Below are 12563 nucleotides of genomic sequence, written 5' to 3'. Positions count from 1 at the left end.
TGCCTTTTTCACTGCTGCAGCACACTGGGTTATTGACGTGGGTGGAATTCTAGCAGGAGCTCCTTTGCATATTAGGCCACAGTGTTCAGATATAGCCAATCCACCAAGAGTTTACAAGGATCTTTTTTGTAAGCTTTTGGAGAATTGGTTACATCCGAGGGCTGTGGTCTAAAATGCAAAGGAGCTCCTGCTAGAATTCCATCCCTGGTTATTGAGCTATTCACTATGATCACAAAATCCTTTTCCCTTTTCAGTCTCAGCAAATTCAGACCCCATTAGCCTATATGTGAAGTTGAGATTCCCCCCCCCCCTCCTTATATGCATTACCTTAGACTTCACAACATTCAACTTAATTTACAACATTGTTGTCCACTTACACAAGTCTGTAGAGATTCTCTTGGAACTTGTCACAGTCAACCTTGGTTTTCACCATCCTGAATAATGTTTGTGTCATCTGAAATCTTGGCTACTACACTATTTACCCATAGTTCCAGATTATTTATGAACAAATAAAATACTGGCCCCAATACCAAGCCTTATGGGGCCCCACTGCTTACTTCCTACCATTATAACTGCTTCCTGTCATTTAACCAATGTTTAATACATAAAAGAACATATCCTTTTATCCCATGACTACCAAGTTTACTCAGGAGTTTTTGTCAAAAGCCTTTTGAAATTCCAAGTATATAAAATCTACTAGGTCACCATTGTCCCCATGCTTGTTAATTTTCTCCAAGAACTCCAAAAGGTTGGCGAGGCAGGACTTCCTTTTGCAGAAGCCAGGTTGATTTTCCCTCAGCAGACTTTGTTTCTACTAATTTCTTAGGGCATTTTCCCACTGACCTTACTCCGGAGCGACGTCCCTCTTCACCGCGCAGCGTCTGCGCAGATTTCGCACCAATTGTTCCGCAGAACCCGGAAGAGCCGCAAAGTCCCGCGGCTTTTGCGTCGCAAATGTAAACTGGTTTTTGGCGGTTTACATTTGCGACGCAAAAGCCGCGGGACTTTGCGGCTCTTCCGGGTTCTGCGGAGCAATTGGTGCAAAATCCACGCAGACGCTGCACGGTGAAGAGGGACGTTGCTCTGGAGTAAGGTCAGTGTGAAAACGCCCTTAGTTTCTACTAATTTTCCTGGGACAAACACTATGCTAACTGACCTGTAATTTCCTTGTACCTCTCTGAATTCCTTTTTAAAAATTGGTGCAACATCAAGAGGGGATTGGATAAAACATATGGAGCAGAGGTCCATCAGTGGCTATTAGCCACAGTGTATTGTTGGAACTCTCTGTCTGGGGCAGTGATGCTCTGTATTCTTGGTGCTTGGGGGGGCACAGTGGGAGGGCTTCTAATGTCCTGGCCCCACTGATGGACCTCCTGATGGCACCTGGCTTTTTTGGCCACTGTGTGACACAGGGTGTTGGACTGGATGGGCCATTGCCCTGATTTAACATGGCTTCTCTTATGTTCTTATATTCTTATTTCCTACTCTCCAGTCTTCTTGTACAGTGGCTAAATTTAGTGGTAGGCTACATATACAGATTAGTTGATCGACAATTTCTGCATGTCATAACCTCTGAGTCTGCTGTCTTAAGTCTTAACATTTTGCCAAATTTTCATGCTATTTTTATCATCTCTAGGAGTAGCTTTGGATCTAGTTACTGGTTAACTCAAAGTTTTTGGATCCAGTTTTTCCCACTGGGTATAGCTTTATGCTTTTCTTGTACACAAATCTGAACTTCATCTTTAGCTGCCTTTTTGTGGTGTTGCCATTGCCTTGAAACTCAACCTATCACACTCTTTACATTCTCCCACATAGTGAACTGTTTATTTAAAAAAATCATTCTATTATTGCATTACAATGCTGGTTTTCATTTTTGGATTATATTAATGTGTTATAATGCAGGAACACAAAGAGTGGTGCTGTGCAGTCCCCAAAGGTGAGGAAGCCTGAAACATTAACTTTTTGGGAGCAATTACTCATTCCGTTATTGTTTTCTTTGGTGTTCATGTTTTCCCTTCCCTTCCTTTAATTAATGTGGGCTTTTTTTTCTTGCCTAGTATTGTATTGTTTTTCCCATTTCCCTCTCTGGTTGTCACCAATGTAATTTTGTATGTTTTCAAAGGAAGTTCATGTTTGCAAACTTTAAAAAAATTATTGATACTTAACCTGTTCATTATTTGCAGTTCATGTTCATTACATTCCTTTTATAAGTTGTAGAAACAATGCTGTTGTGTATTGTTGTATACTTTAATGATTAAAAGGTGTTATTTTTCTTAGAAGTGTTTTTGAAATTTTCATCTGCCATTTTGCTGGTTGGTGACTAAGGAGGAGAAGGTATCTTTGAAATGGCGGCAACCATGCTGTTCCCTAGGAATCTTGCACATGTGTGGTCATTAATCACAGACCAGAGAATCACTACATCTTGAACGTTTTCCATTGTGCTGGGTGGAATGCAATGGTGAAATCTACTGACTGTGGTTGGGGAAATGTGAACAAAGGATATTCATCAGTGGAGGGAAAGAACATAGAGGCAGTAGTAGGTCTGAGCAGCAATTTTCATTCAGGATCTGTTTGTTACTCCTTAGCTTTCTTGCAAGCAATCAAGGATGTCTTTGAAAACCAAGCCTACTGATAGAAGTGGGGTGTCCTGGCATGATAGGGAGACACTAGATCTGCTTTTTCTCAGGATGGGGGAAGAGAAGGCACAGGAGGTGCTTGGTCCAGTATCACTTTTTCATCCATGCATTGAGACCCCGATCTGTGCCTTTCTAGCTGGGCCTGTGCATGGAACTGGCAGCACTTCTGAGAATGCTACTGTTGATTTATAACCTAAATTTGTCCACACAATTGCTTCCCCATGTCATTGGTGCCAGTGGCACTATGACTGCTGACTCCTCTCAAGCACCATCTATCATCCTATCTAGACAGTGTGTGATGTCTGCAGCCTTTGCATTAGGCAAGTCAACATGCAGTCAAAATTCCTGTCACAGACCCTACTCTCTATATTCTTAATGTTTAAATAACCACTAGTAAAAGCCTACCCCCAATCGCAGAGCAGTATACCCAATACAACAGGATATTGGTCCATTTCCCAAGGATGTAGGCCCTTCTAAGGGATCACATCTCTCCTCCTCAGACTGGTGCGCTCTGACCTTGAGACTTTCATTCTCCACAACAGCAGATGAGCTGTTAATGCAGGAGTGGGTATGTTCTGGTAACTCCCTGAGGGTCTCTTCCCCAAACATCTTTCTGCCTCAACTTCTCCAGGTTGGCAACCCAAGCCTCAAAGAAATGAACTGCTTCCTGAGAGCCAAGATCTCCAAGTGGTGAGCACACACCCATGATTTTTGCCTGATAACTGACCAACCAGAGAACGATTGGGTTGTTCAGTTCTCAGATGACTGCAGCTGTTGAACAAGGTATGTTTGACTTTCTAAGATAACCTATGTGATTGCTATAGAATTTGCTGCAACTGTAATCCAAACCCTTCTATTGAAGTTTTATGAAGAACTTTTTCTTGGTTCTATATCTTTCTGGGGCCTCAATGCATGGATGAAAAAGTGATACTGGGCCGAGCACCTCCTGTGCCTTTTCTTCCCTCACCCTGAGCAAAAGCAGATCTAGTCTGCATTGTATTTTATAAACACAAGCACAATATAAGATTATTTTGCATATTGCTGTAGAATAGAACCTGCTTTTCTGAGAAATCATGATGCTGAGTAACAAAACCAGGCCTTGAATTCAGCAGGAGCTCACAGGAGCACAGCTCCTGAACCTTTCTGAACCTCCTCCTCCCCACCTACCTACCTTATCCATTGAATAGTAGGTACAGCTGCATAAGAATCCCTGGATGAGCTCCACCACCTATTTTTCTACAAAATGATCATTGAACAAAATTATTGCAAAAAGATCACTACTAATATTAATATACCAGGATTCCTAATATTCCTATCAAGCTACTTCCCTGGCAGCCAAGAACTTTCCAAAATTCATTAATAATCTGTAAAATGTACAGTCAGATTTACTCTATGCTTTAGGAAGGCATATAAAAGTTTGCTTCTGATTAGCAATCCCCTTGTCATAATGCATTTGTGACCTGATAAATAACTGCTTGATAATAAATTTGACATGTCAGACTCTCAGTGCCTGAACACAATTTCAACACACATTCAGTTATTATTTTGCCCGTTATGTTTTGTTGCCTTTCTTTGTTTATTTGCTGTTGAAACTTAATGTTCATTAGAGATGTTTTTCTCTACTCATATACTAGTGTGTGTTGAAAAAAAATGCAATAGCCACATTGCTTCAAGAGTCTACATATCACTTCTTGAATTTGGAAAATCAGCAATCAAGACTCATTCAACAATCACAACAAACAACTGAAACCCATTCACAACTCAATTAAAATTATCAAACTACAAAATAAACCTTTTCAGGGAATCAATATACTGGTTATTTTTGAAAACTGTACAGACTGCACATATAAAACCAAAAACAGAAAATAATTTTTCTGCATTTCATGTCCTGAAACTAAAATCCACTACTTCTGAAATATAACCCGTGTTCTATATGCAAAGAACCAGTATTAGTTTCTTTTACAATAAAATAGATACCTGGTATGCAGGGGTCGTTTTGTAGAAAAAAAGGTGCAGGAGCTCAATAGCATATCTCATTTGCATATGCCCCAGGATCTGTGTGCAGTAGGGAGAGAACTCCCCACTGCATGCAGACCCTGGCTAGAGGTTCAGGATCTGTGCTCCTGTGGACTCCTGCCGAATTCAAGCTCTGCTGGTATGAAATATTATTTTCCTAAATTAAATGGGAATTTCCTGCTTTCATGGAGTTTAAGTTCAAGTCCAGAACATGAAATCCTAGAATATTATAGATATAAAATAATGCTTTTCGGCAAATGGCCAGACCCTACAAAAAAACAAACAAAATACAGAAGAAAATCATATTTTAATATCAGCAGCTCGCACAACATTAGCAGCAAAATGGGTGGATAGTATGCAACAGCGACTATGGGATTTGTTGTTGGGGTGTTGTTTTACCCAAGCCCATCTAGCATTTCAGGTACAAAAAATTATATTAGTATATTAAGAAAACATTAACCCAGGCAAACATTTTAAAAGTACTCTTGAGACATATGGTCCTCCATGACAACCTGTTGACCTTTCTGAAAAATATTTACCTCACAATAGAGAGATATTTTGGGGGTAAAAAAATACCCTATGATCCAAAGAAGTTAAAAATAATCACTTTTAGATATTTTTAGATGTTTTACATTCAAATTCATTAAAATTTGTTAGTTTTCTGTTATCTTTGATTCAAAGCATGGGGGTTCTTTTTGTTATTTCAGATGTTTAAAAATAGGTTTGTTATGGAACAATACCTGTGCGAGTTATTTAATAAGCAATGGAGAAGGGTGGAATCTATGCAAAAGAAACAGTCTTTACTTCAGTTATAATTTTCAAGGTCTATATATTTTAGTTCTGTGAAACACAAATGTAATATCATGTAGAGTTAAACACAACTGAGGCCAAACTAGTAGGAAGTGTCTTCTTTCATAAAAATCCATTTGGACAAGCTGCCCCTCCAACCAAATTTTGCTTGCCACCACAAAGAAAAATATATTATATAAATGTTTTAGCCCAAGGTACAATCAGGAATCTGGGTTGAGGTAGCAATATACCTAAAATATTTATTTATTTATTTATTTTTATTCCACTTATATGCCACCCTCCCCACCGAGGCAGGCTCAGGGCGGCTCACACAGACATGCATGTGCATGATTCAACATAATAATACAGCATTAAAACCATAAAACATAGAGTAAAATAGACATAAAATACATAATGTTTCGGTGCCATGATCTCACATTTTCCAATTGTATAGTTCTCTGTATAGCAGATCTTAAATTATCCTCTCTGCAACTGCTATACATGTTGGAACTCAGTCCTAAAATGGCTGACTGACTCCATCTTAGTAATAGTAAATGTTGTTTCTGCAATGCCATGCTGAATCATGCTGCATCATGGCCCAACTGTTACATGTTACTGAGGTAAGGTGGAATGACCTCACCTGTAATTAGGCTTTGTGCTGACTCACAGAGCTGATGCAACCTCTGGTGACCTTGCATGATTGGTACGTGTACTTAGGGAAGCTCAGTGAGCCTGCTCTGTCTGCCTGTAAGGATTGTGGGTACTGAGAGGCTCACTGTTCGGGTGGCAGCAAACACTGCTGGTGTTGGATCCTATGCTACTGTGGTTGGATCGTGCTGTGTATACTTACTGGTGTATACTGTTATCTACTGAAGTGTGTACTGATTACTGTGTATGACCTTGGCCTGGCAACGACTCTGAATATTGGATACTACCCTGGTAATATATTCTACCATTGAATACAGTTATCTCTCTTGTCTATTAATTCCTGTGTTTGCCTGTCCCCCTCCTTCAGTGTTTTCTGCTGCATGCAAAATTCTCTAACATTGGTTATGGGCCGAGAGCTCCCAGGGTTTCTAGAGGTGGTGCTGTTCTGAAGACAGAGGAGGCAACACAGTGTTTTGGAAGAGACGGAGGCAGACTGCCAAATTGCCCAGGTGTCCAGTGATAAGTAGCAGAGATGGAAGCTGCAAATGTTGTTTCCTTCTCTGGGCTCAGCGTTACTAAGCTGAACGGGACTAACTATGCCACGTGGTCCCAGAAGGTCAGTCTGTTATTAAAGCACCAAGAGCTGTGGGAGGTGGTGGTTGCTCCTTTACATGGGCTGGTGGCAGCTGCTGAGGACAGAAAAGCTATAGACCTTTTGCGTAAAAAGGATGTTAAGGCTTTGTCTTTAATAGGTCTTTCTCTAGACGACTCCCAGCTGGTGCATATAGCAGGACTGGAGACGGCTAATGGCTGTTGGAATGCTTTGAAGGAAATTTATGTCCGAGGAATGGTCGGCTCTCAGATACGTCTGGTGAGAAAGCGCCTGCATACCAGGTTGGCAGCTTGTGCAGATATGTTATCTCATATTGAGGCTATGCGTAGAATGCTTCTAGAACTAAGAGAGCATAACCAAATGTTTTCTGAATCACAGGAGGTGTGCATACTTTTAAGTTCCCTAGATGCATCATATGACGCTGTGATAACGAGCCTGGAGGGTTTGCCTGAAACAGGGTTGACCATGAACGTCGTAATGGGACGGCTTCTTGATGAATTTAGCAAAAGACAGTCCAATTTCTCTCTACGTGTGGAGAGAAAGCCTGTCTGTAAGCCGGAGAGGGGCAGTGGATTTACTGTTAAGGAGGATCCTGACTGTCAAACCGGTAATGTAATGGCTGTAAGGAAAAAATGTTTCCGGTGTGGATCAACTAAACATTTGTTTAGGAATTGTCAAGGCCAGAAAGGGAAAGAGAGACGGTCTGAAATGAGGTCTGCTGATAAGAGTGGTAATGTGCATCTCGTTACTACTGGTAAGTCAACTAATCACACTCAATCTTTCTTAATTGACAGCAGAGCGTCGGAGAACCTCTGTAGAGAGAGGGGTTTGTTTTCTTCTTACACACCTGTTGACAACCAGTCTGTTATTTTGGCAGATGACGTTAGAGCAACTGTTTTTGGCAGAGGGAAAGTGTTCCTGCCAAGCCTAAGGAAAGAGCTTCATATGGGTTTTGTTCCTTTGCTTAAGATGAATCTGCTGTCTGTGTCTGCTCTGTGCAGGGAAGGTTTCAAACTGCAATTTGACACCTCGTGCTGTGAGCTGAAGAACACCATGGACGGTGTGTGTGTAAAAGCTATGCTGAAGGAAGATTTATACTTCTTGCAAACCAAGGTACAAACGTTTAATAATGTCTGTGTAAATAAACCAGTGCATCATAATTGCTGTCATCTTTTACACAGGAAATTAGGGCACGCTGGTTTTTCCTGCTCTAAAGAAGACTGTGGAACAGGCAGAAGGCATTAGTCTTAAACCATGCAAGGAATTTCTTGACTGTGAAATCTCCAAACTGGTAAAGTCTACTAGAGCTCCTGTGAGTGTTCCAAGTAAATTTATTAGTAAAAAACCTCTTGACCTAATGTTCTTAGACCTGATAGGGCCCTTTAAGGAGTCGGTAGGTGGGGCCAAGTATGTATTAAGCATAGAAGATCACTACTCAAGTATGGTTTTGTTTACCTGTTGAAAGCTAAAACAGAAACCTTTCAAAATATGCAGAATTGGCTAAGGTTTGTTAAGAGAAAAACTGGAAATGTGCCTGCATGCATAATTTCTGACAGATGCTCGGAATTTGTTAATAAATGTTTTCAAAGTTTATTTGCAGAGCTTGGAATTGAGCACCAATTGACTGCTCCATACAGACCAACCCACAATGCTTTTTGTGAAAGAAGGGGCCGTGCATTGCAAGACATGTGCCAATGTATGTTACGTGATGCAGATATGCCCTGGAGATTTTGGGCAGAGGCTATGTGCTGTGCCAACTACAACCTGAACAGAGTTTGGTGTTCATCTACTGGCAAAATACCAGCAAGCCTATGGCATGACAAGGTAACTAACTTGGCAAATTTGCATGTATTTGGAGTTACAGCTTTTGTTCATATTCCTCAACAGCTCAGACGTAAAGGCCAACTGAAGGCTAGACGTATGAGGTTTCTCGGGTATGAGAGAAACGGGAGCTGTTATCGTTTTGGCACGCTTGACAGCTGTGAGGTGGTGATTAGTGCTTCAGCCACATTTCTGGAGCGATCAGAAGGCTGGAATCGTTGCACCCAATCACCAGCGTTCTGTCCTGAGGGTGACCAAGGAGTCCGGTTACAAGTCAGCTCAATGCCTAGCAACCCAGAGGAGGGAGAGGGGGCTGAGTTAACCCCAAAAGAAGAGATGCCTGACGAAGAGGAGACGGATATGAAGCCTACCAGTAAGGAATTATCCGGGAGGAATGTGCCAACTGATGAGCCTGCATTGAGGAGATCTACATGTGAAAAAAGAGCTCCTGAGAGATTTAGTCCTGTGATGCCTGCTATACATGAGCCTGAGAAATATACTGACATTTTCTCTTTGTCCCAGGAAGAGCAGTGTAACTGGAGGGCTGCTATGGACGATGAACTTTCTTCCCTGAAATGTTTAAATGTTTATGTTGAGACTGATACTGTACCTGCTGGTGTAAAACCCATAGGCATTAGATGGGTATACAAGGTGAAAACAGACCAGTCTGGGGAAAAAAGTATAAGGCAAGGCTTGTAGCACAAGGCTGCGGACGGACTAATGAGACTTATGATGAAGTGTTTGCTCCAACGTTAAAAAGCAGTTCACTTCTGACTGCCTTAACTGTGGCAGCTAGAGAAAAACTCCATTTTACACATTTGGATGTCTGTGTGGCATACCTAAATGCTAATTTGGAGCACCAAATTTATTTAAAGAGACCAGAAGGTATTCCTTGTACTGGAAAGGGATACTGGTTGCTTAATAAGAGCTTGTATGGTCTAAAGCAAAGTGGTCATCAATGGTCAAAATGCCTAGTGGGTACACTTAAACAGCTAGGGTTTACCCAGAGCATTGCTGATCCATGTGCGTTCACCAAGGGAAGTGGTGAAACAAGATGTATTGTTCTTACTTTTGTGGATGACTTGGGGATTCTAACCAAGACAAAGAAACAAACAGATGATATTGTTTCAGCCTTAAGTAAGAAGTTTAAACTGAGAAATCTTGGTACTGTACAGACCTATGTGGGTGTAGATATTGCAAAAACTACACAAGGTTTTAAACTGTCACAAAACCCAAAAATCATAGATTTCTTGGACAAGTACAAGATGGCTGATTGCAAAACTGTTTCAACCCCTATGGTGACTGGCTTTGTAAATGATGTTACTGATAGCCCACCATGTAATGTTGAAATGTACAGGTTGTTAATTGGTAATCTGAGCTATATCAGTAATTGGACACGGCCAGACATATCAGTAGCCTGTAATCTGTTGGCAAGAGCTACCCAGAACCCTAAGCAGAATCACTGGATTGCTGCTAAGCGAGTGTTGAGATATTTAAAGAACACTGCTGACTGGTGTCTTTATATCGAACCTACGGGGGAGCTAGCACTGAAAGTGTATACAGATGCAAGTTTTGCAAGTGATTGTGAAACCAGAAAGTCAACAACAGGTCTTTCCATTTATTTGGGAGAGGTATTAGTATGCTGGAAGACACAAAAGCAGCGTGTGGTTGCATTGTCCACCACAGAAGCAGAGTTCTGCGCACTTTCTACTGCATGTACTGAAGTAGAATGATTTAGACAGCTACCAAAGGACCTGCAAATAGAGGCAGAGAAACCTGTTGAAATTCTGGAGGACAATCAAGCTGTGATTGAGATTGCAAAAGCAGAAGGAGTAAAGACAAGGAATAGATACACTGACATACGATACCAGAATGTCAGATCATGTATCATGGAAGGGTTGATAAACATAAGGTATTGTGATACTGGCCACAATACAGCAGATATGCTTACTAAACCCCAAACTATGGAAAAGCATAATGAGCACTGTAAAAGGCTCGGATTGAGAAACGAACAAAACTATTAAGAGGAGAATGTTGGAACTCAGTCCTAAAATGGCTGACTGACTCCATCTTATTAATAGTAAATGTTGTTTCTGCAATGTCATGCTGAGTCATGCTGCATCATGGCCCAGCTGTTACATGTTACTGAGGTAAGGTGGAATGACCTCATCTGTAATTAGGCTTTGTGCTGACTCACAGAGCTGATGCAACCTCTGGTGACCTTGCATGATTGGTACATGTACTTAGGGAAGCTCAGTGAGCCTGCTCTGTCTGCCTGTAAGGATTGTGGGTACTGAGAGGCTCACTGTCCGGGTGGCAGCAAACACTGCTGGTGTTGGATCCTATGCTACTGTGGTTGGATCGTGCTGTGTATACTTACTGGTGTATACTGTTATCTACTGAAGTGTGTACTGATTACTGTGTATGACCTTGGCCTGGCAACGACTCTGAATATTGGATGCTATCCTGGTAATATATTCTACCATTGAATACAGTTATCTCTCTTGTCTATTAATTCCTGTGTTTGCCTGTCCCTCTCCTTCAGTGTTTTCTGCTGCGTGCAAAATTCTCTAACAATACAGCAGATTGTTGGTGGTGGTTCACATGTTGCTATAAACTGTAGTGGCCATAGCCTAGTTCACAAATGCCTGGTGAAAGAGTGCTGTCTTGCAGGCCCTGAGGAACTGTATGAGCTCTCGCAGGGCCGTGACCTCTTCCGGCAACTCATTCCACCAGCTTGGGGCCACTACAGAGAAGGCTCTGGTTCTAGTTGACATGAGCCTGGCCCCCTTAAGGCCGAGGATTGTAAGTAGATTTTGTGATCCAGACCGAAGTACTTTCCAGGGAACATGTGAGGAAAGGCGGTCCCTCAGGTATGCAGGCCCCTGGCCGCATAGGGCCTTAAAGGTAAGAACCAACACCTTGAAATGAACCCGGTATGCAATAGGCAGCCAGTGCAGCGCTTTCAGCACAGGTTGATTGTGTTCCCGTGTAGGAAGGCCCATTAACAACCTGGCTGCTGCGTTCTGCACCAGTTGAAGCTTCTGGGTTTGAGCCAAGGGCAGCCTCATGTAGAGGGCATTGCAGTAATCCAATCTTGAGGTGATAGGGGTGTGGATCACTGTCACCAAGTCGCTGCATTTGAGGTAGGGGACCAGCCGTATCATCAGCCATAGATGATAGAAGGCTGATCTGGCAGTTGCTGCCACCTGGGCCTCCATATTTAAAGAGGAGTCCAGGAGCACCCCTAAGCTTTTGACCTTGGGCACCGGTGTAAGTGGTGCCCTGTCCAAGGTCAGTAGTAAGACCTCAGTTCCCAGACCATCTCAACTTAGGTACAGAACCTCTGTCTTCATCGGATTCAGCTTTAGTCGACTCAGCCTGAGCCACACTGCCACAGCTTGAAGTGCCATGGTCAGATCTTCCATGGAGGAGTTGGACTGGCCACCCATCAGTAGATAAAGCTGGGTGTCATCCTCATATTGATGACATCCCAGCCCAAACCTCTGGGCTATCTGGGCAAGGGGGTGCATGTAGATGTTGAACAACATTGGGGATAGAACTGCCCCTTGTGGCACACCACACACAAGTGGGTGCCGACGGGACAGTTCCTCCCCTATCACCACTCTTTGTCCCTGACCCTGAAGGAAAGAGGAGAGCCACTGTAAGGCCAACCCCCGTATCCCAGCATTGGCAAGGCAGCAGGTCAGCAACTGATGATCGACCATGTCAAACGTGGCCAATAAATCTAGACGCATCAGTACTGCCGAGCCAACTCTATCCAGATGCCTCTGGAGGTCATTCATGAGAGCAACCAGAACCGTCTCCGTTCCATGGCCTGGGCGGAACCCAGATTGGAAAGGGTTCAGTACGGAAGCGTCATTCAGAAAACTCTGTAATTGCACCGCGACTGCCCTCTCAATAATCTTGCCCAAAAAAGGCAAGTTTGACACTGGCTGGTAATTTGCCAAAACAGCCGGGTCCAGAGATGGTTTCTTTAAGAGGGGGCAGACGATTGCCTCTTTAAGAGGCTGAGGGAA

This window comes from Heteronotia binoei, chromosome 8, assembly GCF_032191835.1.
Source record: "Heteronotia binoei isolate CCM8104 ecotype False Entrance Well chromosome 8, APGP_CSIRO_Hbin_v1, whole genome shotgun sequence".
Taxonomy (NCBI): domain Eukaryota; kingdom Metazoa; phylum Chordata; class Lepidosauria; order Squamata; family Gekkonidae; genus Heteronotia; species Heteronotia binoei.
This window is presented reverse-complemented; position numbering follows the sequence as displayed.